We start from the raw sequence: 25898 nt of genomic DNA, 5'->3' as shown, positions 1-25898 counted from the left end.
CAATGTAAATATAGATATTGTGTGGAAAAACAAAGACTGATCTAGAAGACCCTAAACAAGGAAGACATTGACCTGTGGCTTATCATTCTAAGGTGGATATCTTTCAGATCAGGGCTCGGTGACCTTGGTCCTCCCACTGGCTTTAAATAAGTCAGGATTTACTGTTTTCATATGTTCTTATGAAAGGAAAAGAAATACATGGTGTTTAGGAACCCCAGAGACACTTGGTTCTTTTCTTAGTAATGCGATTAAATCATAGGGTGTCAAATATCTTCAAACAGCTCTGAAGTGAATTTGAACGTGTGCTAGAGTTTTAACCCTGCTCATCTTTGCATTCTCTTTAGTGATTGTTTGTAATGACAATAGGCGTCTTTTACAAATATGTAAAACATCTGTATTAATTCTTTGAACACTGAATACATGAATACTGTCTATTTTGATCATATTCACCCCATTCTCCCCCTAATTCTTCACAAACCCACCCCTGATCTCCCTTCCCCAGTATCAACTTCATGTCCTCTAACCTTTTTTTAAGCTGACAGAGTGCAATTTGTACTGCATATATGCTTCAGGGTATGGGGTGACACCCTTAAATAAAACTGACTCACTCCCAGAAGCCATCAGTTGTCAATTATGTCCTCTGCTTGTGGTGAAGGGTCCATGCTGGAATGGAATCTGCCTTGATCTCACATAGGCCTCCTAGAGGCAAGCACAGCTGCTGTGAGTTGGTGTGAGTAGTAGTCCAGCCATGTTCTAAAGACACTGTCCAGTCTGTTCCTCCCAGCCCTCTGATTCTCCCTGATCTCCAGCTCTTTAGAGTCTCTCTGCTCGCTCTTCCTTTACTATCTCTAAGACTTGGAAGGTGACACAGACATTTGTGACTGAGCACAAATCCTTTGCATTTTAACCAATTGCTCTGGTCTTGTTGAAAGACATGACAGTGACCTTTGCGATTCTCATTTTTAGCAAGCAATTAATTTTGATGATTTCCAAGGGAATATTCTGTCATCTGAGAGACAATTGAAGTGTCATCTTGTTTGTTTCTTGCTTGGGGGACATGCCTTACACCTTTCTGGTAAGCATAGGACTCAAGAGTTGGGCTGAGATTTAGGCAGATCTTATTCACAAATCAGAGCTACTCATGTCCAGATCTGTGCTTTCCTAGACACACACACACACACACCTCTTTTCACTTCACTGGCCCCTCCGCTTTACTTCCTTTCTCTAGCCTATAACCCATTTGAGCCCAGAAAGAGCAAATCGCAAAGTTAAAATAACCACCTGAATATCAGCTTCTGTTCAGAATATGCTTAATTCCATAACTCTGGAGTGACCCTTGCTAGAATTTATCTAGAATGACAGTTGTTATCTATGGGTTGACTGGTTTGCAAAAGTCATGATCAATTTTAGACACTGACTCTTCTTGTTATTTTTTTTCTTCTCATCAATTCTTTCTAACTTTTAATCTTTCCTTTACTTGATTTATTTGACTCTGAAAACACGCAAGGAATAGGATGGCTTGAGAGACCCGTTTGTTTTCTGTTGTTTTCTTACTTGTTTTAATAAAATGGGTGACTTGTTTCCTCTTCAAGTACATTTACTAAATAAGTTGCATGTCTGGAGATATTTTAATCAAAGGAAAGAAGGGTTGAGACATATGCCTCACACTAGAAGGCATACCCCATGTCTCACATACATGACGCATGGGTTCAAACCCCCAAACCATGGAAGCCGAGAAAATATAATGTTGATTTCAAATACACAGGGGACACATTAGAGGTTAATCGGGAAGGGAAGTCAAGAGGAACTTCACGAGAACGTTAGCGAACTTTGAATTACTCCAAGATCCATGCTGTATATCATCAGACCTTAATGAGAAAGAACCATAGGAGTGTGAATGGCAGATCTTCACACACTGTAGAACAGAGAGGGAAGAAATTACCGGGCCGAGGATGAATCACAAGACACTCAAGAAACCCACTTTAAGAGTTTATTATGGGGGTGAGGGACTGCTCAGCCCTGTCTGAAGTATGGTGGAGGAAGAAGGTGGAGCAGCCCAGCTTTTAAAGGCCGTCCACCGCATGCGCACAAGGGCTTACTATACACGCCACACATAGATTACATGACCACGCTGCATGTAAATCACATAGGGCTTGAGGACCCTGGGTGGCTATGTAAGTTGCCCGAATGCTTGATGGTGCATGCGCGGCCCCAGAACCTGGACATGCCAGGGTCTGGGGTGACTAAGCATTCTGCCAGAATGCTGGCAACTTTGGGTGGTGAAAACAGGAACAAGGGGAAGCCAGTGAGGACATTTTTAAGGAATGGTACAAAACTCAGCATAAAAAGTTACCTAAGAGAAAAGTATTTTTTGATCTACATCCACACCACCCTGATCTCAGCTGTTGGACGGACAGAACTTGGATGAGAGGAAAAGCTACTGTCTACATGACTAATAGCCAAGACCCTTAGAAAGAGTCACTGACTTCTGAAAGTGACCTGTTGGGTCATTATTTGAAATTGGGTAAGTATTTTGAATACTGCAGGAGAGAACAAGTGAAGGTTTCTAGAAATATTTAAAGAGGCTGTCTCCTTGGGTGCCACTTTTATCCCTTCTCTCTTTATCACATAAGAAAATAAGGTAAGATATTTTAACCTCCATGGGTATGAGGATATTGAGGTCCAAAAACAGAGGCAGCCGCTTCCTAAGGTTTCTAGTTAGTCTGTAGAGGAGCTCATTCTGACAGCCTGTTACACAAGATCCCTGTTGGTGATTCATTTACACACTAAAGACCATATGGAAGGGGGTTGACAGAAACAACCTACTGATCAACCCGAACAAGTGTTAGCGTTCAATAATAATGCGTCCTGTGCATAAGCAAAGGTAGGCGCGCTCAGGGTGGGGTGGCAGATATGAGCCTAGCAATTTCTTGTTTAGACAGAAACACCTGACGAGGAAGTGCTTATTAGGGCCTCCGAGAGTGGCTGACAGCTGAGGAGCTGACAGCTGCCGGGAGACCTTTGGAAAACGTTCTTGTTTTTTGATTCAAATTCTCAGAGTCGCCAGCACGAATCCGGAATGACATGGTTTGCTTCCTAGCCGGTTTCCTCAACCCTTTAGCCCTAACAGGATTTACCCAAAGCCTCAGCTGCCTTCCAAACCTTTTTGCTTTGGAATACATGCCCGCAAACACACGGGAATTCAATTTCTTCAAAACCCTTTCTGTGCCCTGGCTTCTATTCTACTTGATTACTGTCAGGACTTGGCTTTGAAATATTCAACTACCGACAACACACATGTGTCTACGCACGCGTGCACGTGCGCGCGCGCACACACACACACACACACACATAGACACACACATGGCCAACCTTCATTTTGTGTCTCTAAGATGGACTACAAGGAGAATTTATTCAATAACCTCTAATCAAAAACACAAGAAACAAGACAAAAGCCAGCAATGCTACTGGCAGAGCCATTCTAGCCGACATAATTTTGATAAACTTCCTCTCAGATACCTTCCGCCAGGCGTATGATATTTTTTACTTTTTAAAATCTGGAATAACAATCTACCTTAAGAAACATATTTCAGCCCCCAGCAGCACCACCTCCGGACCTTCCCCGGTGTCTTCCTGCCCTGACACATTCACCAGCGGGATGTTCCTCTCAGCAGGACTGTCCTCAGCTTACACCTCCCTTTGCACTTCTGCCTTTCTCAACCCCTCACACCAGCGTTTAGCAGAAGAGCCGTAACTATAGATATAGGTCTATGCAGTACATTATAGGTGGGAAAGAACACATTGATAACTCCTAATGGAAAGATTTGAGGGTGAGTATTCTGAGTTTGCAGTGGACTGACTGAGAATGAGCATCACCGATTCAAGGGCACATAGCCAAAAATACAGTTAAGATTCCTACTCAAAGTTGTTGACCTAATGAGATACTGAATCATCACTGTGGAAACACCTCCCCCCCCTCTCTCTGTGTGTGTGTGTGTATTTTATCTATCTGTCCATTTGTCCATCCACTCATCCACCCATACACAAATGCACGCATCCATCCATCTCATCTCTATCCCTATCTCTGTATCTCTACCTCCCCTTTATCTCCCTCAATTCTGGTTGGTGGTTACAGCTTCTCCAGAAGTATGAATATATGGACCCTGACTCTTAAGCTCACAATACTTAAAGAACCTCACCTTGTAACTGTCTTTGCTGCATGAAGTGCTTTAACGGAGTCCTACCTCTAGCTCATGTTTGGTTTGCTTTACTATTTCATGGCTAGGGGCATGCAATGGTGCTTGAGCAGCTGCCCAACCTGACACAGGTAATGATCATCATCTCCATTTTCCAGATGGAGAAATTACGGGATGGCAGCATTGTGTATATACAGAATCAAACTCAATGTCTACTTGTCAAGAAAACATCCTCGAGAAGGGTGCCTTATCTTTGCAGAATTCCAGTCCACACCCAATAAACTTATTGACTTGAATCGCCCTAAATAACTTCCTCTGTAAGCCCTCTGTGCTAGTCTCTCCCTGTGAGGGAAGGATGTTCCGGCACATTCTGTTCTGTATCAATAATAATCCTTATAAGAAAATCTACCGTCTTCAAAGCTTTTACAATTTTAATAGAATAAGCCTTCCCCCAGGGAGGGGGGAAAGTACTAAGATGGCCACACAAGATGGAGAAGAAATAAGAAACTAGTAACAATGTATGCCCATGATCACCTGCTGAATGTAAAATGGCAAATGCGTGTTAGTGGAAGCTGTGGCACATGAGCCTTGGGAGACGACTGCCGGGCACAAGTAGGGGCTTTAGAAAAATGGAGCCACTCTTGACAAAGGCAAAACACAGAAAAGCAAGGTGGAATAAATGCAGAATTCTCCCCACTTGTTCTCCACCCATCTTCCAGGTTCGTCGTCGCCTGGCTCCAACCAGAAGCTAAAGTATGAAGAGTGGAATAAGTCACGACACAGAGTCCAGGGAAAAGGTGGATCTAGTGGGGCCAATGGAGCTACCAAACTGTCCTTCAAGATTTCTTATCAAATTATTCTTCAAGGAAACACTTGAGGAACCTTTCATGACACGGGGAATTGACAGATCTACCCTAGAATGTAGCAATTCCACTTCTCGGTGTTTATCTTTTAAAAGTAAATAAATCAGAATAAAAAAGACAGCTTAATACGCACAGGAATGGATAACCCCAAACTGAAAGTAACCTAAAGTTCTTTTCATTGCAAAATGGACACACTGGTCTATTCATCGCCAAGAGTATACAAAGAGTAAACTGCTTACAAATGCAATGGCTGAATGGGTGGTGGAGAGATGGCCCAGCAGTTAAGGAAGCTTGCTGCTCTTGTCGAAGTCCAAATTCAGATGTCAGCTTCCGTGTCAGTTAGCAAACAGACAGGCGTAACTCCAGCTATAGGGTCTCCAAAACCCCTTTCTGGGCTCTGAGGACACCTGCACTCAAGTGTACACGTCTGCACACACACACACACACACACACACACACACACAATGAAATAAATATTTTTCAAAATACAGTAACCCAAATAAGTCTCACCAACATAACATGAAATCTAAAGAGCCAGAGACAAGAATGCCCTACTGGAAAACTGCACTTCTAAGACTCTAAAATAAGCCAAACCAATTTTACTGATAAAAGTGAGAGCGGTGTTTGCCCCTTGCTGTGTGTGGGAAGGCTATTGACTGGGAAGGAGCAGGAAAGACTGTGGGCAGTGGTTTCCTGGGTACAGACATGTGTCAAAATTCATTGAACTGACCCTTTAACATTCATTAAGCTGGTCCACCTCATGAAAATTCTATCCCAGATCAAGCAACAATAGCATCCATTGCTACTAGTGTTATCATAAGCCCATTCATGTAGCAAAGACATCCAGACTGGGGCTGCTTCTCAGGTGATAAGAGGAAGCAGTAAGCTTAACCACCCAGCTCTCTGATGATCTGTAAACTGGACAGCCCTCACTGATGCTCAAAAAGACAGGCTAATGATACCCAAATGGCAGAGGCGAAAAGAACCACCATCTTCAGAAAACATTTGGTCACTGAACCTAAAACAGCTTGTCCACAACACAGAGAGACACTGGAGAGTGTCCACGTGCCAAGGAGAGCAGATCTGGGAGGCCCCCCTTATTGTGACAGGCTGGCTCATGCCCGTGAAAGTCAGTGTCTACCATTGTCCTAAAATGTCGCTTGTCACACAGGGTTAAAGCTTCAGGACACTGTGACAGATAATACATTTCTATGAAAAGTGGCCAGAGACATTGTATGCCTGATTCTCAAATATAATTTGTTTTTTTCTTGGTAAATCGGGTAGGACATAGAATTGAGTGAAATTCTATAAACTCACCTAGCTCGCTGTTTTCTCATTTACTACAAGGTTGGTTTTCAATGCCATAGTTATTAATGTTTCTAAATTTGACCTCCAATTACATGGTATTTTAATATCCTGACCCACAGATACAAATTTAATAGATGATTTTTGTGATGCAGTTATCTCAATGGGCCTGATCCTATGGTGAGCAAGCCTTACCCTGGGAATAGCTTGTTCCCATTAGAGGAGAATTAATGTTTCTAAGCACCATGGCTTCATTTTCTAAATTGCTTCTTCATGGTACATGACATGCTATGGAGCCACCAAAGAACTGTTCAGAGCGTTGAATCCTAAGAGAAGAATGCCTGAACAAAGCTACAGTACTTAGAAGCAAATGTCAAGATCTCAGGACCAGAGGAAGGGCTAGGGATATTGCACCTATAGAATGTGCATCATTTCTCCCACCACAGCTTGTTAAGGTAGTGATCCTCAGGTGTCATCCCTCCCCATCTAGAAGGTATTGCTTAGTCCATCAAGAAACGCCCATTGTCAAGTTTCTCTCTTGGCATCAGTTACAATGACGTGGCATTTTAGTTGGCATTATTTTCACTTATGATATGATTTCTTTTCTGTTTTCACAATCGCCAATTTCGTCTTATTAGTTTTTCCCCTCCACAGAAAACACAAGAACCAAGAATGTATTCTCTAGGAGGCCACCATCGGGTGCACACCTTGTTTTATCCATGGCTTCTTGCCTCTTTACTATTTGCATCTCATATTTTCTTTTGGCTCATTCTGTGGCTGTTTGCCCATGAAATGGTGTGCCTGGTGTTAGAATCTAGATACATTTCCTTACTCCCGGGTTGTGATGACTGCTTTTCCGGAGGCGACATGTTTCCTTGTCAATGAGATTACTGTTAGGTTCGCTCAATGGGAAGAACTAGAAAGAGAATAAATGAAAGGAGGAGGAGGAGGAGGAGGAAGAGGAGGAGGAGGAGGAGGAGGAGGAGGAGGAGGAGGAGGAGGAGGAAGAGGAAGAGGAAGAGGAAGAGGAAGAAGAAGAAGAAGAAGAAGAAGAAGAAGAAGAAGAAGAAGAAGAAGAAGAAGAAGAAGAAGGTGGCTATTAGTTGGTGTTTTGTTTTTGCATCAGAACCTGTCATAACGCCCCTCATCCTGGGCAGTCATTGGTCACAGCTTCAGCTTTTCTCAACACTCCTGCTGTCAGTCTAATTGTCCTCCCCTCCATCCCCATCACAGACATCTGCCACACTGTTCTCACAGAAACTCTTGTCGACTTCTGAGGTACTAGCACACACTTGGTAGAGCCCTCTCTTCAGAAGCACAGAGCTCCATTCTGTGAGGATTTTCCTCTGAGCTCGTGAGGTACTGGCAGCAGGCACAGGAATGGCTCGCTCTAGAACTTTCTCATGCTACACCCTGGGTTCCTCAATGAAGCTTTTGAGTCCTCACCAGCTTCCTAATGAATTCCTGACCTCAACTCCATATTATTTCTCCAGCCCTGAGGATATGGTTTCCATCACAATCATATCTAACAATCCCTCATCCTTCTTCTGTCCTCCCTCACCCAATCAGCAAATCCCCTGTATTCCATTATCTTTGGTAAAAATGCTTAGTAAAGTCCATCATGAATGAAGTTCAATGGATATAAGCACTTGGTTTATTTGTTTTCTTATTGTTTCTTGAGTAAACATTTAAAGGTTATGTTCTGTTCGCTATTGCCACTTCCTTGTCAGCCTGTGTAGCAGAAGCAAATGTTCTGTTTCAGTGCTTTGGATAAATGATATGCTCACCGGCTGTCTGACACTCTTAGGGGTTTCTGGGAATAAACCAGAGAACTAATTGGAACACCTTACAAAAAATAAAGCTATTATTTATTAAATTGCTGGCTTAATTCTTGCCACTGTTTTGTGTTATTTTTTCTTTCTGATTAAATTTAATTATATTAAAATAAGTGGATTGACACCCATCTTCCTATTTCCATACTAGCCAATGTATTATGAATGAAAGGACCTCAAAAAATGGCTATTGGCTAGAAAAGATACTGAATACCTAGACTGTTTTAAGCCCTTGAGAGTCAATTAAAGAAAACTATGATCTTACTCTTCAAAACTATATATGTAAGCTTTCAAAATAGCTACTAGTATAGTGCCCATTTATCAGCTTAAAGATTCTCAAGCAGTGACTCTAAGCTGGGCTGGTCCTCAGACTAACTACCGGAGCCCTGAGTCTCATTATTGGGTTTAAATATGTATACATCCTAAAAGCTCTCTGTGAATTTAAAATACTTTTGCAGGCTTCTTTTGAAACCACTGTTCTGGTTCCAAATCTACAAACCATCCTGTGATCGCGTGTTCTTAATATGAACCCACCTTTCCCTTGTATGCTTGTGTTTCCCCTTCAGGTGCCTCAACATCAAAATATTACTACCTCATAATCTAATGCTTCAGGAAGTAAAAGCTGAGGAACAACTCAGGACTGAAGTCATCCTCCTTGAGAGGATCTCATACTCTATGCATGATGTCTCTGCCTCTGCTTCCCCCGGGACAGATGATAGCGGAGGTCTCCTGAAATCAACATCACTGACCACATATTTCTGTTTCAATAAATGCAGACTATGTTGGAGATGCCAAATGGCAATGTCATAATCCTTCTGTTCTCTGCCAACCCATGGCCTTATGGACTCAAATATGCTGCTCTTGAAACAGATGGCTCTCCCTACTCTCCAGGTTATTACATAAGGGGATGAGGGGCAGTTGATTGACTGCGCCTGATTTCCAGGGAGACAAACACAGTGCACATGGCAGCACCACAGGTGGAGAGAGCTAACTCAGCTTCAGAATCAGGCTTGCTTGAATTTCAGCCCTGGCTCTGTGTCTTTCTGACCATGAAAGCGAGGCACCTCATTTGACATCTATCCCTTCTTCTGTGAAAAGACTGGAAGTATTATCTCCTTTACATGCATAATACATACATACATGCATATTTCTATATGTATTTGTGTGTATGTACATACATATATATATGAAAACAGAAAATATAAAATAGAAAACATACTTTCTTAGAATTTATATGTGGAGAAAAAACAAAACAAAACAGGACTTTTCCAAACTTTCTTATCAATGGTATTTACTCTGAGGAAGCACCAGATACTATCTGAAATAAGCGAGGGTAGTGGTCCTTTCTCGGAAGCTCATGACACCCTCTAGTACAGCAGTAAGCAGCACAGACTGAAGTCTCAGCGTGGAGGAGGACCTTGCTTATGATTTTGCTTCCAGAACTCACTAGAATCTTTGCTGGTAGTTCAAAGACTCCAATTAGGACTTTGAAAGGGTTGAAAGTATAAGTGTGTGTGTGTGTGTGTGTGTGTGTGTGTGTGTGTGTGTTCTTCTTGTGTTGTGGAGCTGGGAAGAGAATTTGGACTTTAATATGATCCCAAAATGATTGTAAACAGATCTGCTGTTCCTCCCCTTCCCATCTGGCTGTGGAGAGATGACTGTGCATGTCACTTTCTTCACTGTGAGCTCCATTTTGACCCAAATATCTCCTGCTCCTAATGATGTCACTGTCATCTCCTCCTTTTAATCAGCCACATTTGTTTGTTGGGCTTTGCTTTGTTTTTACTTTCGGCCATTTCCACTGATTTTCAAAGAGCTAGATAACTTCTCCCTCAGATAATGTCATTCTCTGAATTCATCTCTGATTGTATCTTCTCAAGTGTTCCTTGCTCTAGTGAACAAATGCAGCATCGGAGAGAAATACGAAGACTGGAGTCTGGCTCGGCAACTCAAAGGGCATATCGTTCTGAAGAGGACAAGTTTGGTTCCCAGTATCGTCAAAATCACCTATAACCCTAGCTCTCCGCTGTCTGGTGCTCTCTTTGGCCTCCATGGGCACCTGTATTCTACATACACACACAGTGCATATACATGTAATTGAAAATAGAATAATAGACATTCTTAATGACAAAAATCAGACCAGCTTGAGTGCCGGTCACAGTTCTGCCACCTGCTGTGTATGTGATACTGAGAGGGTTATTTCTTCTTTGCACTTTAAGTGTCCCTCCATAAACAAAATTCTCCACAGAGCCAAAGAATTCTAAAAAAAAGTTAAAAATGATAAAAGCTATACTCTCAAAAAAGATGATTGCTTATCCTTTTCTTTTATAGGTAATATTTTTCTTGTATACATCTGTGTATATACTTACACCAATAGAGAGATGTACACATACATTTACACATGCACAGACAGTTCTCTCTGTCTCTAGTTATTCATTTAAGATACTCCTCTTTTCCAGGAAATTCAGATTCAATTTTCCCAGATTTTATGCTGACTCTCTTCAAGACTCCTTGACCATTTCCCAACAAATGCCTTTGGTTTCTTACCATCATGGATGTTATTGTGAGAGTTATCCATTGCTGAATGTCAACAAACATTGATTATCTCACAGACTTTCTGGGGGCCAGGCAACCAGGAACATCTTAGCCAGGTGCAGGATCTTTCACAACGTCAAATGAAGCAGTTGTCTGGGGGGCTGCAGTCATCTCAAAGTTCCACTGAGCCTGGAAAATGGAAAACAATATCAGCTATAGATCCCATTTTAAGAGCCAAGTTAATGGTCTAAAAGTACTTTGGCAATATCATGCTTACCAAATTTTATTTATGATAAGCTTACAATATGACTGTTCACCCTAGACAAGATAGAGCTAGGTTAGAATCAAGTGGATGATCTGACACGAGGACCTAGTGACGTCACTCCGTTAGTCACTTTCTCAGTGCCATGAGCAGTACCTGGTAAGAAGCAACCTAAAGGAATGATTCCAGCTTACAGTTTGCAGGAATACAGTCAGTTTATCATGGAGAGGAAAGCATGGTGACAGGAAAGTAAAGGAGCTGGTTACATTACACCAGTAGTCAGGGACCTGAGAATGATGGAAGCTGGGGTTCAGCTTGTTCTCTCTCTCTCGCTCTCTCTCTCTCGCTCTCTCTCTCTCTCTGTGTGTGTGTGTGTGTGTGTGTGTGTGTTGGACTGCCCATTCATTTCCAACTGCCCAGACTCAAATAATCACACAGAAATTATACTAATTACAACACTGCTTGGCCTATTAGCTCAGGTGTCTTATTAACTAACTTACGTCTTAACCTATTTCTATTAATCAATGCATCACCACAAGGCTGTGGCCTACCAGTAAGGTTCTGGTATCTGTCTCCTTCAGCAGCTACATGGCATCTCTTTGACTCCACCTATTCCCTCTTCCAGCCTAGGTATATTTTGCCCTGCCATAGGCCAAAGTACCTTTATTCATTTACCAATAAGAGCAACACATATATAGAAGGACATCCCACATCATATATATATATATATATATATATATATATATATATATATATGTGTGTGTGTATACAAATGTGTGTGTGCACACACACACAGGCATCAGTCTAGAACCCCACCCAATGGAACTTTGCCACCTAATTTTGAAATGACTCTGCCCATCACAGCTGACTTAATTTAAATAATTCCTCAAGGACATTCCCACAGGCTCAACTGTTGTATGATGTTTTACTCTGTTGGCCTTTTGGGGACCACCCGAGACCCATTTCCCAAATAAATCACACACAGAGGCTTATTCTTAGTTGTGAATGCTTGGCCTTAGCTTGACTTGTTTCTTGCCAGTTTTCCTTTATTTATATTAACCCAGCTACCTTTTGCCTCTGGGCTTTTATCTTTCTCTATTTCTGTATACCTTTGTTCACTTCTTTCTCTGGAGCGTGCTGTGTAACTTGGTGGCTGAGTGTCTGGCCCCTGATGTCCTCCTCTCCTTGTTCTCTTGCTCCTCTTTTTCCTCGTTTCTTCTATTTTTACTAGCTGCCCGACAGCCCTGCCTATTCTTGCCCCTGCCTTGCTATTGGCCATTAAGCTCTTTGTTAAACCATCAGGTGTTTTAGACAGGTAAAGAATTACAGCTTCACAGAGTTAAACAAATACAGCATATCAAAAGTCACACACCTTAAAATAATATTCCCCAGCATTCATCTCATTGGCAAGTCTACATCCTGTCAAATCGGTAATCAGTATTAGCCAGAACAGTCAGTAAAGTAGACCTAATTCACTGTATCTTCACCAAGTGACATTCTATCCTAGGACCACATGGAAATACCCTACAGTGAATCTGAGATTTTATTTCTGGACCATTATGTGGATTCTAGAAGCTGACACATTTTTCTTGGGTCTGGGTTCTGCACCAACTACTACAGCAGGAACACTCTGGACTCGAATTACATTTGTTCTGCATATTTACTATTTATCTGATGTCTCCAAGTCAACCAAGAGGGCCCTGCAGGACCTGCAATTCTGATTGCTTCCAAATTGCTCCTTCAAGCTCATTCTTCTCTGTTCTGGACTCTAGAAAACAGAGGTTCATGAACTTCACCAGCAAGCCACCAGCCCTCTCGTGGCTCTAGTCATCTCAAGCTCTGGAGGGGAATCCAAAGGGCAGCCCAAGGATGAACATGGAACCTTTGTCCCTAACTCCTTCCTAGATGGATGGCATCTCCACCAAAGGCCATCCCCTGTGTCCGAAGATTCTCTGCACAGCTGTCTCTTCTAGGTTCCTGTAGCCACCCCCTTTCTTCCCATTCAAGCTCAGATGTCTGACTGTTCTTCATTGACTACCTCTGGCACACATGGCTAGTATCTTTCTTCCTCAACCCTACTCACAATCTTGTGACTATTCCTTTGTCAAACACTCCTCAATGGCCCTGCAGGAACTGTCACTCACTGTGTTCTGCTGGGATCCTAGCTGTGAAGTGAACGGTTCCAAACACCATGGACTCCCAGGATGCCGGCAGCCAAGTACTAACCCTGAGGTAGAGCTATGGGTAATTAACAGTCCCGACTGAATTGCTCAGCGGTTATTTGCTCCGTGAGTGGTATCAGTTCATTTCGAAAATATCTACATGAGCAATCATTCACTGCTACACTCTACAAGTGCTGAATAGTAACAGATTGGAGATCTTCAACATTAAACCCACTAAAATATGCAATGACTTGAAAACAAGTTGTTTGCTTTGATTGATGAATGGCAAGAATCACATCAAATTATTTATATATTTTTAAAATTATTTTCATCTTCACCACAGTTCTATCTGGCGTAATAGCTTTTGCCAAGTGGCAGATCTGGAAAGTGAGGCTCAGAGAATGAGGTATTGTATATAATGCAGTATGTATAGGCAGCCAGTAACAGCACCGGTCTGCAAAATCAGGTAGAACTTAGAACTTACGTCACTTAATGACCTGGGTAAAGAAGTGGCTAAGAAGAAAGGCATAGGTGTGTGTCTTCTTTATGTGAAAAGTATTTGCCAAGTTTGATTTGTTGTGAATAGGTGATTCAGAGTATAAATGAAGCAAAGACCTACAGGAGTTTCATGAATTCTAGGCTTCAGAGTTGCTTTGCAACTCAGGGGAGCTGGAGCTATTGGAAATGTTAAGTGTGGCCCATGATCAAAAGCAATTCTGAATTCACCAAGCACACACACGCGCGCGCACGCACGCGCGCGCGCTCTGATGCGGGAACACAGAGTCTGACTCTGGCGTTCAGTAATTCTCTACTGAGAAAGGGTTAATCTTAGGCTTTCTTATAGAGCTCCTTATAAATAATGGCTGTGTTTACACAACCTGGAAGTGCTGAATTTTCCTCTGAATGAGTCCTTGTTTGGGCGCAGTGTAAACAGAGCCTGTGTTAGGAAGAGGGCGTCTTTGTCTGGCGAAGCGCAGAGCTCCCTGGCAGCTGTTTGGTTTCACTCCAGAGGTGTTTGCATTTCACTGACAGATGGAGTCATTTCCAAATGGTTTTCAATCAATACATCCCCAGACAAGTGGTGGAGAATCATCTCTGAAGGGGAAGAACACAATCAAGCCAGTGTGCCTTATTTCCCCCCCAAAAATGAAATTTTAGCATTTGTTATTAACTGATTACCACGAAAGTCACTGCAGGGATGTGAGAGCGGATGCAATGTTTTTACTGGGCATTGCTCCTTTTCATGGGTTTGGGAGGTATTTGTTGGGCTTTCCCTCCCTTAGGAAAGGTACTCTGTGTGTCCACACTGTAGTTTCTCCACAAACTGATTGATACCCATGTTGCTCTTTCCTTTGGCTTCTCTGGGAGGCATAAAATTCCAAGTGTAAGTGCTAGATACATTTCAGATAGCAGCAATATCTTAGAAGTTGGATTGATGTCTACAAGACATTCACAGGCCATTTTATTTTGACAGTATTCAAGGCACACATTAATCAGATTCTCTAGCTTCAACCTTTAGCATCCATTTTAGTCTGATACTTTCCTGACCTGAAGTCCAATCCTTCAAAAATAACTGCTTAAATGAGAGATTACTGAATAGAACCTCTCTAATGCATCCTTTCTTTCTTCCTTCTCTTCTTTCTCTCTTTGTTTCTTGCCTGAAGATAGTTTTCTTTCATATTCATTCATGAAGATACTGGATGAATAGAATAATTGATGTGATACTTTTTCATCACTATAACAAAATACTCAACACAAGTTGCAAACAGCAAAGATTATTTGGATCCATTGTTTAGAGATTATAGTTCACGGTTAGGTGGATCCATGGCTCTTAGTCCTCCATTCAACTGCCAGATAACAATGGGATGGAGCAAGTAGAACAGAACACTGCTTACCTTGTGACCAGTAAACAAAAGAGAGAAAAGAGAGCAAGGCTTTTAGACATGTTTCCAGTGACCTAAGACCCTTCCACAAGGGTTCCATCATTTTCCAATAGGGCTACTTTGTGAACCAAGCCTTTTAATACATGGGCCTTGAGAGAACATTTAACAGGTCACTAGGAAATTGTTTCTTTCACTGTAACACCAGTGTTCTTTCATGGTGACTGCCTTCTGTTGTTGATACACCAGTTTTCTGTCTAAATGCCACTACATTGAGATCACAGTGGACTCTCTCACGCGTTGGTAGGATCAAGAGAGGGTATGAATAGCTATGACTCTCAGATGTCAAGACTACCATTAGCTGATGGCCCCTGGCTATCATCCTGATGAATTTCTCCTCTCAATCAAGAGAACTGTTTCAACCAAGTTCATGCCACAGTTCTGGGGAAACCTGTATCTGAATACTTCTCTGACACTAACTAGATTCCACAGTAGATTATCAGCTTGAGTGACAGACAGGACAAGAAAGAGCTATTTCTCTCCCAGCAGTGCAGACGGTGAAACTAGTGGTACAGTTGATCTTGCCATTGGGGCCACTTGCTCTAGCTCCCCCCATATGATTCAGTATAGCAGTGGTAGGGATAGGGACAAGAACACAGTTTGCAAATCTAAGCCAAGGTCATGTCATCAGTGGTAGAGAATGCTACAGTTTTCTAAAAACTACTTATGAATCCTCCTTAGCCTTGTTGAAGACTAAGCAAACTACAGCGAAGCAAAAAGTAACCGCGGACTTCAAAGCTCTCCATGGGAGCTGTGCTCTGTCAACTGTACAAAACTGGATGAACCTAGAATTAATGTACCGGATGCTGAAAATGTAACGTCCAAGATCAAAGCCAAGCAGGAACCAGGTCTTGTGGTCTAAGACTACAATGCCAGCTATTTAAGATGGCGCCACTCAAATTGGGGTTGGAACTTTCCATCTTAGTTAAACCTCTCTGGAAAAGAACAGAAAATCTCAGAACACACCCAGAGGTATGTCTAGTGATTCCAAATCCTATCAAGTTGGTGACAAAGTCTAACTCTTATGGTAAAAATAAACTGGTCCTGTTCCCTGAGTGACTGCAGTGGGCAGCGGGCCACAGGGAACAGCAAGTCCCAGGCAGGGAGACACATGGTGGGTGAGAGGCTGAGACAGATAGGCACACACCATGAAGCGTGAAGTTGGATATTTATTTAGTGGGTTATGGAAGGGAAAGGGGAGAGGGAGAGAGAAGGGGATGAGGAGAAAGAGGCAGAGAGAGAGAGAAAGAAAGGAAAAGAGGGGGGAGGAGGAGAGAGGAGAGGATCCACAACAGCAGCTACCTTTTCAGATGAGAGATGGAAAGGAAGGAACTCAGGCTGGAAGTGGAAGGAAGATCTGCTTGCCTCAGCAAATGGAGGAGGGAATGGGCAGGGCTTGTCTTTTAAAGGGACAGGACAGAACACTATATTATCTTCTCTTTTTTATAATAAAAAGGCAGGAGGTTAGGCACAACAGGTCAAAGGAATTTGGATAGAGGATTCTCAAGCCTGCTTCCTGCTTTTTTTTGTGGGTGTTGTTTTTGGAGGGGGCTCAGAAAGTTAGGTGACGGTCACATCCTGGCATAACTGGTCTCTTGGCTCCTGTCCAGTGTTTGTGGTATGGAAATGTCTGGTATCTCTTATACCTGTTTAACGTATTTGCAGAATAGTGGACAAAGTTAAGTGTAGGGAATAAACTTTTAGGACCAGGAAATTGAAAGGGGTGTATCTGACCTGTTTAAAGTGAATCCTTCAATTTGACCCCCTGGAATGTACAAGAATTCTTTGGGTTTGTGAAAGCATGTATGTATTGTATAAACAACTTGTACTTGTCCTCACACTTTTATAACCTGCAGATACACACCTTAATAACTTATATTTGAGTTTTATTAGAAATTGTTTGGTGAGGTTGTCCTTTTAAACTGACAAAACCTCTCAGCTGTCAAGTTACATCAGAGATCTTTGAGAAGGATAAAATTTTACTTGAGTTATTGATTTAAAAAATGACACAGAACTTACTTGGTTAGCACCTAGAGCTACTCCTCATGGTCCTCCATGGTTGCTGGGGGATGTATTTGCCTTTTGCTGTTTAGCACAGGGCCTACCAGGCTCCAAAAGATCCTGTAGGCTAAGAAATCTGTAGGAAAAAGCCTACCTTGATCTGAGCACCTAGGCTGTCGATTCCAGTGATTCTGTCCACTGTCTGGTGATCTTCAGTTTAGATAAAAGGCAGTTTTGCCCAGTGGTCTGCCCTTGGCAGTTGAAACGAATTGCAGATAAATGTTGTTTTATGCCCATTTGTCTTCTGTCTTCTTTGGAGGAAATAGGGTACTGCTGCTAGGAGCCAACCTGTCTCTTTTGTTATGAAAAGATTTTTAATAACTAAATATTTAAATGCCATATTCCCTAGATCTCTGAGCAGTTGAGGGCTGTTTACTGGGTATACATGAGTTATAACTACAGTATAGAATCTGCCTGGAGAGCTGAGTTTGAACTTGACTGTACTGGCTGTCAATTTAACAGGTAAAGCAAGGTTGGCTTAAGAGACTTAAAAGTACATACCAATTTAAAACAGGAGACTATTGCTTTGAAGTCTGGAATAAGATACAATGAATAGAAAATTATAACATTTAACAGTAAACATAGGTGCATTTAAGTTACATGTATGCATACACACACCAGAATGAACAGGAATTGGGCAAAGTGGATGCTTTGGTGGGTCCTACAAAAGGCATGCCACCCTTATAGGCAATTACATTAAATAAATGACTTTAAACTCTGAGTAGAATTGCAGGTTTTAATTTCCTGTTGTGATTCAAGCCAGAAGAGAACACATTACCTTTCAACCATGGGGTTAAGAGGTCTTCCCCATCAGCAGAAATGGTGGCACTGGGGCTAAGCAGAATCCAAGCATAGAAAGAATGGATCCCAACAGCCGAGGGGTAACAACTTCAAAGGCTGAACCTACCACAGAGAGTCTGTGTGGATGCCCTGACATGCTGCCGTCAGAACTTTCTAGATCTGACTCATAATTAGCCATCACGGTCTGTTCCATCAAGAAGGAGGGAATAATTTTATCTCACTTTAAGATTCTGAACTGATGCTCTTCCTTATCATGTAAATGTCATTTAATGATTCACTTAACTGATATGAACGCTTTTGTATGATGCTCTTAAGATTGGCCCAAACCCATCTTTAGTCATTACTGGTTAGAATGTAAAATTATTCAGCCACTGGGGGAAAAAAAAACAAATTTAGTGGTTCCTCACTAAAGTTAAACTAGGATTTTTTTTCTACCATGTAACCCACCAATTCCACTCCCAAGCATACACCAGAAAAAATTGGAAACAGATGTTCAAATAAAACTCTGTGCGTAAACAGTGACCACCGCAGCATTCAGAGTAAATAACCTGCATGTGGAAACTACCCAAATGCCCAGCAACAGACAAGTGCCTGCCCACACAGTAGAATATTATTCAGCTATTAAAAGGAAGGAATGCATGAAGATGGGCGCATGCCGCACCACCAATGAACTTGAAAGCACGCTAGGCATGAATGAAGCAGACCCCAAAAGTTAGAAGCTGTATAATTTAGCGTGTTTTAAAATTTCCAAACGGACAGATCTATAAAGACGGCAAGCAAGATTAGGGGTTTCCAGGAACAAGGGGGAAGGGAAAATTAGAAAGGATTGCTCGGGGAATAACAAGCTTTTCCTTTGGGGGGAAGAAACAGTTTCAGAAGTAAATGGGCGAGATAACGCTGCAATTTCATGCATGTGCTTATTGCCACGGAGGTTGTATACTTTTAAACAGTGGAAATGACAAGCCTTATCTCTCATTGTATCAATTCCCCAAAACTCAATGAACGGACCCTTGTCTTACTTAGCTCCCCAAACCTCTCTTGGGCCCATGGAAATTTTTCCACCGTACTAACTGAAGAGGGCCAGCGGTTTTTCCTCGTGGGAAGGAACCCGAGTCTCTGATTGCACAGAGCAAAACTGGTCAGCTGTTTTACAAGGAAAACAGCTGGCATTGAAGCCTGAGGGCTTTCCAGAGCTGCCAGCTAAGCCGCCTCCCCCGGATGAGTTCAAGCCAAAGAGATGGTGATTCTGAGCTTGCCGGGTTCATGTGAGCCACGCCCAGCGGTTAATGAGTTGTTCCAAACTCAACATGCCCCATCTTAATAACTAGCTCTTCTCCCACCTTGCCGGTTCCCATAATCATGTAGCCACTGCGATGAGAAGCTCAGAAACCACTGACAATTTGGAGACGAGACAGAGTCCAGAAAAGGAAGCAGAGTCATGAAAATATAAATTTAGCTTGAGGTGTTCCATGAGCACAAGGCAGAGGCCTAGAATTAGGACTTGTTCTAAATTTCCAAAAGGACAAAATAGTGGTGTCTCTGAAACAGAGCCATGTGGGTAAGGAACTTTCTAGAGCAGAGGCCAGGCTCCATTGGCCCGAATCCATGAGAACCAATGGCAGTCTTTGAAACTTTTGCACCTTCAGAGGATACTTGAGTCTATCTGCTGACAACTCATCAAAAGAGCTGTGGATGACTTAGCGCTGATGAAGCCAAGCTGCAAGTAGCAAGGAGTGGGGAAACTACAGCTTCCCCCCACCCTGGAAATGCCAGTTAGGAATACTAGCTTTCAAGTTAGAAAAAGGTCACGAGTCAGCAGGAGAAAAATATAAGTACTGGGAGGTAGGCAGGAGCCAAGCCGTATAATGTGAGACCTCAAAGGCTTGATGTGGCAATTTCAAGAAGGCAAAATTACATTGCATGATTTAGGTTAATCAAATAGTAGTCTCTGGTCCCACTGTGGAAGATGGACAGATTGAAGGAATCCTGGAACAGAAGTAGGAACATTGCCAGGGCAATAGTGACTCGTGAATGTTACTGATATAGACCACAGAGGATCAGCAATAGAATCTAGAGAATTCTATAAGGCACACTAATGGATGGAAGGAGAGACAATGGCAGAGTAAAAACTGACTCCTAGTTCAAGCAGACAGTCATAGCATCTGATGTGTATCTGTGACCATACACAAAGCCAGTACACAGTCTGTAGAACGTGCAGAGAAGATTGCCCAATGGTGGCATTAAGGTCGTATAAATCAGTCCAGCTGTACCATTGGCTCATATTCCAGTTTTTCCCCTTTTAATTTTTTTCCACATGTATTTTAGCCGATCTATAAAAACACACAGGAATGGGTTCCCATACTGTGCTTTAATCCATGCACACATTGTGTAATGTTTAAATAAGTTTAAACATGTCTCCTCAAACATTTATGGTTTCTTTACTGTGAAAAGATTCGTGCAGCTTTGTTAAATAGCCAGCACCGGGCAGTCACAGCCCCCCTCCCCGGCGACAGCTCAGTGGGTCTTTTGCCCATACAACTGTAACGTGGGTTTTCTGTAATTTTGCCAAGGTAAAAAAAGTAAAAAGAGTAGCACATTGGATCTTGTGTCTTGATTGACAGTGAAGTATAACATTTGTTCTTATAGGCATTGGCCCTTGTCTTTTGTTTATTTGCAGATTGTGCATTCTTCTTGCTGCTTTGTGAAGTCTAGCAATTGACACTTGGAAAGCACTTGGAATCCTTTAGCATTCCCATTCCCGCCACTGTTGCCAGAGTCCTCTGTTAGCTGCCCCCCTCCAACTCCCTGCTGACCCTGCCCCCCTGTGACTGCCAACCTGACGAGATCTAAAATCATCTAGAGCTTGTAGATAGGTCACCTGAACTGGGAAGATCCACTAGGAATGTGGAAGGCACCAATCTATGGACTGGTACTCCAGGCTGAGTTTAGGAGAGAGTTGAGCATCACTTTTCCTCTCATGGTGTGAGCGGCTGATTCACGCCTCCAGCCTGGCTTTCCCTACCACAAAGAACAGCACCCTCAAACTGAGCAAGGACAAACCCTTCCTTGGGTTGCTTTGTACATGAGCATTGTCACACCAACAGAGAAAGTTCCTAGATAACCCTTTGCTCTCTCCCACCTTGCTCCTTTCTAAGTTTTGTTTTCAAGTTTCTTCTCTCCTTTCCCACGGGACCTCAAGTGGTCTTTTCGATTTGTTCTTCCACCTCTGCAGTGAGCATCTTGATGCCTCTCTATCCAACTGTGGATCTTCAAGCCAAAGGATTCCAACTATCTACTCTATATTTTCTTGTCTACTTCTCGTAGACACCTTCATTAAAATAGATCTGACTGCCAAGCCAGCCCTTCACTTCCCACAGCTTCATCTTTCTCCTTGTTACTATTTCTACCAACAGAATCAAACTCACCTGACTCACAGTTGCTTAAGCTGTATCTTTCTGTATGGATTTATTCATTCTTAAAAGGCATAATATTAAAGAGAGTCTGTTTCGCGGCAGAGAATTCCAGCTCTGTCTACTGGGCCCTGGACTTCTCTTTAGTCCTGCTCCCATATCCCAGTTTTGTTAGGAAATTGTGTGGATTGGTTGTTTGTGGAAATTCTTCAAATTTATTATCACTTTCCTTCTCTGCTTCTCAATTCCTAATCCTATCCATTTGTTATGTCCATCCATCACTTCTCCCAACACCCAAACGTCACCACAGATGGAGGAAATCTTCCCATGTGATGGATCTGATCATGTAACTTCCCTCTGTGGTCTTCCAGCCACAGATATCACTGATCTCAATTCTCCTTCCAAAACTCTGTAGATGTGACTACATTGTTTGGTGTATGTTAACTGGCCCTGGGGAAATATGGACAAATATCTACTTACTCAAAATAAAGCAACAATGACAAACCAAATAACAATAACAACAACAATAATAATAACATAATTCTACTCGAGCCTAGCCCAGTAATCAAAAAAGTATGAGCGGATGTCTTAGGGTTTCTATTGCTATGAAGAGACACCATGACCATAGCAACTCTTATAAAGGAAAAGCTTTTAATTGGGGTGGCTTACATTTTCAGAGGTTTAGTCCATTGTCATCATAGTGCGACATGGGTGGAATACAGAAAGATGTGGTACTATGGAAGTAGCAGAGTGTCTTGACTTTCAGGCAACAGGAAGTGGTCTGAGATACTAGGCAGTATCTTGAGCATATATGAGACCTCGAAACCCAGCTCCACAGTGACACACTTCCTCCAACAATATCATATCTACTACAACAAGGCCACAACTCCTAACAGTGCTACTCCCTTTAGGGTCCATTTTCTTTCATTTCCTTTAGAGGAGCACAGGTAAGGGATTTCTAGAATAGCATTGGATGAGGGGGTCCTAGAGGAGTATGGGTAACTTATGGGTACCTACAATACTGAAGAATCACCATTAATTGCTACAGCTGCAGAGAGGGCAGGTGACCTCATGAGCACTTCCCTACCCTCTGTGAGGGAACACTAGTAGCCCAGCCTTGTGGTAGTCCCATGCAGATAATGACAATCTGGTGAGAGAGGGCAACAAGCACGCCATGCTAAGAAGAAGGAGTTTCATGGTTTGACTTTTCTTAGGGTACACATAAGCTCATGTGTGTGTGTGGAGGTTAGAGGTCAACGTCGGATGTTTTTCTCAATCATTCCCCACCTTATCTGTAGAGAGAAGGTCTCTCACTGAGCTTTAGATCACTGATTCAGGTAGCCTGACTGACCAGGAAGTTGAGGGACCCTTCAGTCTCCACCTCTAGAGCACAGCAGCTCTGGGCACTTGCCCCCAGGCTTAGCATTTTTTAGCTTGGTTTCTCATGGCAACACAGCAAGCATCTCCCCAGTCCTGTTATCAGGTTCAACAATGCACATCTTAGTTGTCCCACGCCCTCCCCAGTGTTTGCTGTGGGAAATCTGTCATTCTCACAATCCTAATCCATAGGAAATAGAAACTCAAAGTGATTAACTACTCATTTCCAGGCTGACTGGCAATTCTGACCATCTATCTTACGCTTACTGTCTATTCATACATCTCCATCTGTGTAAAATGATGCTTCACATTTTTCCTTCGGGATTCTTGGTTTTTTTTTTATTGATTTGTGGGATTTTAAAATATATTCTTGATATAAATCTTTCATGTGATACTTATTTTTCAGTATTTTATCTGTGTCATACCTTTTCATTTTTAATGATTTTTGTGATGAAAGATTGAATTTGGACAAAGTCCAATTTATCCTTTTAATTTTCTTTTAATCTTCATGCTTTGTTGATCCAAAGTGACTCTTCTGTCCAAGTATGTATAATGCATGATGCTTTTAAAATAGAAACTGACAGACTGTTTTGAAAACACATGAAAATATGAAGGATTTAGAAGTCTTAAAAATGATCTTAGAAATTAAAAGCAAATTTAAAGAATAAAAGCTGTTTAATTTTAAGACTTTCTACAAAGAACCCTAAGAAGACAAGAGTATGGTAATTTTGTAGGAACAGACCAATAAATCAATGGCGGGGGGAGACCATAGAAGTAGATTTATACACACAAGATCAATTGATTTTTGTCAAAGAAACCAGGACTACCAGGACTACTCAATAGATAAAGGAAACTCTATTAGCCAAATCGTTTTAGAATGTCTAGTCAAATATATAGAAAACATTCACATGAAACTAGCTGCTTATGGTAGCATACACTTGTCACACCGTTGGGAGTCAGAGGCAGGAGGATTACTGAAAGTTTAAAGCCAGTGTTATCAGCAAAGTGAATTCCAGGTCACTGAGGGTTACACAGAGAAACACATATCCAAAAGGAAAAAATAACACAATAATACTAATTGTTACCCATCACACTCACACACACACACACACACAGACATCCTGTGTAGTGGATTATACTACTGAAAATAGCCATACAGCTTTTAATTTTTTCAATTGCTGAAGTATGTGTGTGTGTGCATGTATGTGTGTGTGTGTATGCATGGTCTCCCTGTGGAGGCCAGAGATTGACAATGTGTGTCTCCTTTATTGGTCTTCATCTTATTCTTTGAGACAGAGTCTCTCTGAGTGTAGAGCTCAGCCATTCAGCTAGAGTAGCAGCTGGCCAGGAAACCCCAGAAGACCTACTATGTCTGGCTCCCCAGCACTAAAATTGTGTGTATGTGTGTGTGAGAGAGAGAGGGGGGGGAGGGAGGGAGAGAGAGAAAGAAACAGAGAGATAGAGAGAAACAGAGAGACAGAAACAAAGAGAGAGACAGAGAGAGATTAGGGCCTGGCTTTTATGTGACTGATGATTTGAAACTCAAGTCCTCAGACTTTACCAATTTTGCCATTTTGAGGCTTATCTTCACCTAAATATTTTTCCTTGTTGATGTTCCTTGGCATGTTATTGTCCTTCAGGAATAGAAGCAGATGTCAGCTTATTTATGAAGCTACCTGTGACCCTCCTTCCCACAGTCTATGTATCTGACTTTAAGAACACTCTCCTTCTCCCATTTCAGACACTGCATTGTAGTCAAGTACGTACATATGTGTGCATCATAACCACCCTCCAAAATAGTGTTTTCCTGTACCTGCTTCTGTTTGTCACAGAATTCTGAGAACCACGGGGGGAAAAGGATGTACTTAACTTTGCAGTCAAATGTGTCAAAAGAGCCAGTGCACAGCAGAATACAATGTGCAGCGGAAAAACAGTGAGAACTAACATCATATGCCTCGCAGAAGTACTGATAAAAAAAGATAGAGAAGAAAGCGGGAGTTGTGTTAGTTTCTAGCAGCACGACAATAGACATAAATCAAATAGAAATGATCTTTGGTGAATATTTCAATTACTCAGCCACTAGTAATTCCCAAGCAGAAACACATTAGCAAAATTCAACAGGAACTTGCTTGAGTAACTACAGACCCCCTTCTTGATGAGAACATTCACAAGTAACACTGGAGAAATAATGGACCATTAAATGTGACCTTCCCCTATGTTGCTCTGCCTTTCTGTTTACAACAAACGTGTGTAAGGCCAGTACCATATTTCTCTTCTCACTGCCATAGTAGGCAATTTAGATTCTCTTTGAATTTGCCACTGTTGAATATTTCAGTTCATTTGACCATGAACCCACTGTTGTGATCCTCCTCACATTGTCTCAAACACAGCTCAGTCAAGAAAGCATTGTGCCAAAACAAGGTTGTCCGTTCTCTCCATTTCTATCCAATAAAGCACTTGAAGTTTTAGCTAAAACAATAAGACAGCTAAAGGAGATCAAGGGGATACAAATTGGAAAGGAAGAAGTCAAAGGATTGTAAGTTGCAGATGATATGACAGCATGTATAAATGGCCATAAAATTTCTAACAGGGAACTCCTAAAACTGATTTAAAAAAAAAAACCTTCATCTATGTGGCTAGATACAAGATTAACCCCCCCAAAAATTAGTAGCCCTCCTATATATAAATGAAAATCCAAACAGCACCCTTCACAATAACCTCAAATAATATAAAGTATCTTGGAGTAACTCTAACCAAGCAAGGGAAACACTCATATAATAAAATTTCAAGTCTTTGAAGAAAGAAATTGAAGAAGATATCAGAAGATGCAAAGCTCTCCCATGCTCATGGATCTGTATGTCTAATGTAGTAAAATGGTCATCCTACCAAAAGCAGTCAACAGATTTAACACAATTCCCACCCAAATTCCAATGCAATACTGGGCAGTGGTGGCACATGCCTTTAACCCTAGCACTTGGGAGGCAGAGGCAGGTGGATCTCTGTGAATTTTTAACCAGTCTGGTCTAAATGAGCCTGTCCAGGACAGGCTCCAATGCTACAAAGAAACCCTGTCTTGAAAAACCAAAAAAAAAAAAAAAAAAAAAAAAAAAAAAAAAAAAAAAAAAAAAACCAAAAAAATTCCAATGCAATTCTT

Source organism: Chionomys nivalis, chromosome 25 (genome assembly GCF_950005125.1).
Source record: "Chionomys nivalis chromosome 25, mChiNiv1.1, whole genome shotgun sequence".
NCBI lineage: Eukaryota > Metazoa > Chordata > Mammalia > Rodentia > Cricetidae > Chionomys > Chionomys nivalis.
This window is presented reverse-complemented; position numbering follows the sequence as displayed.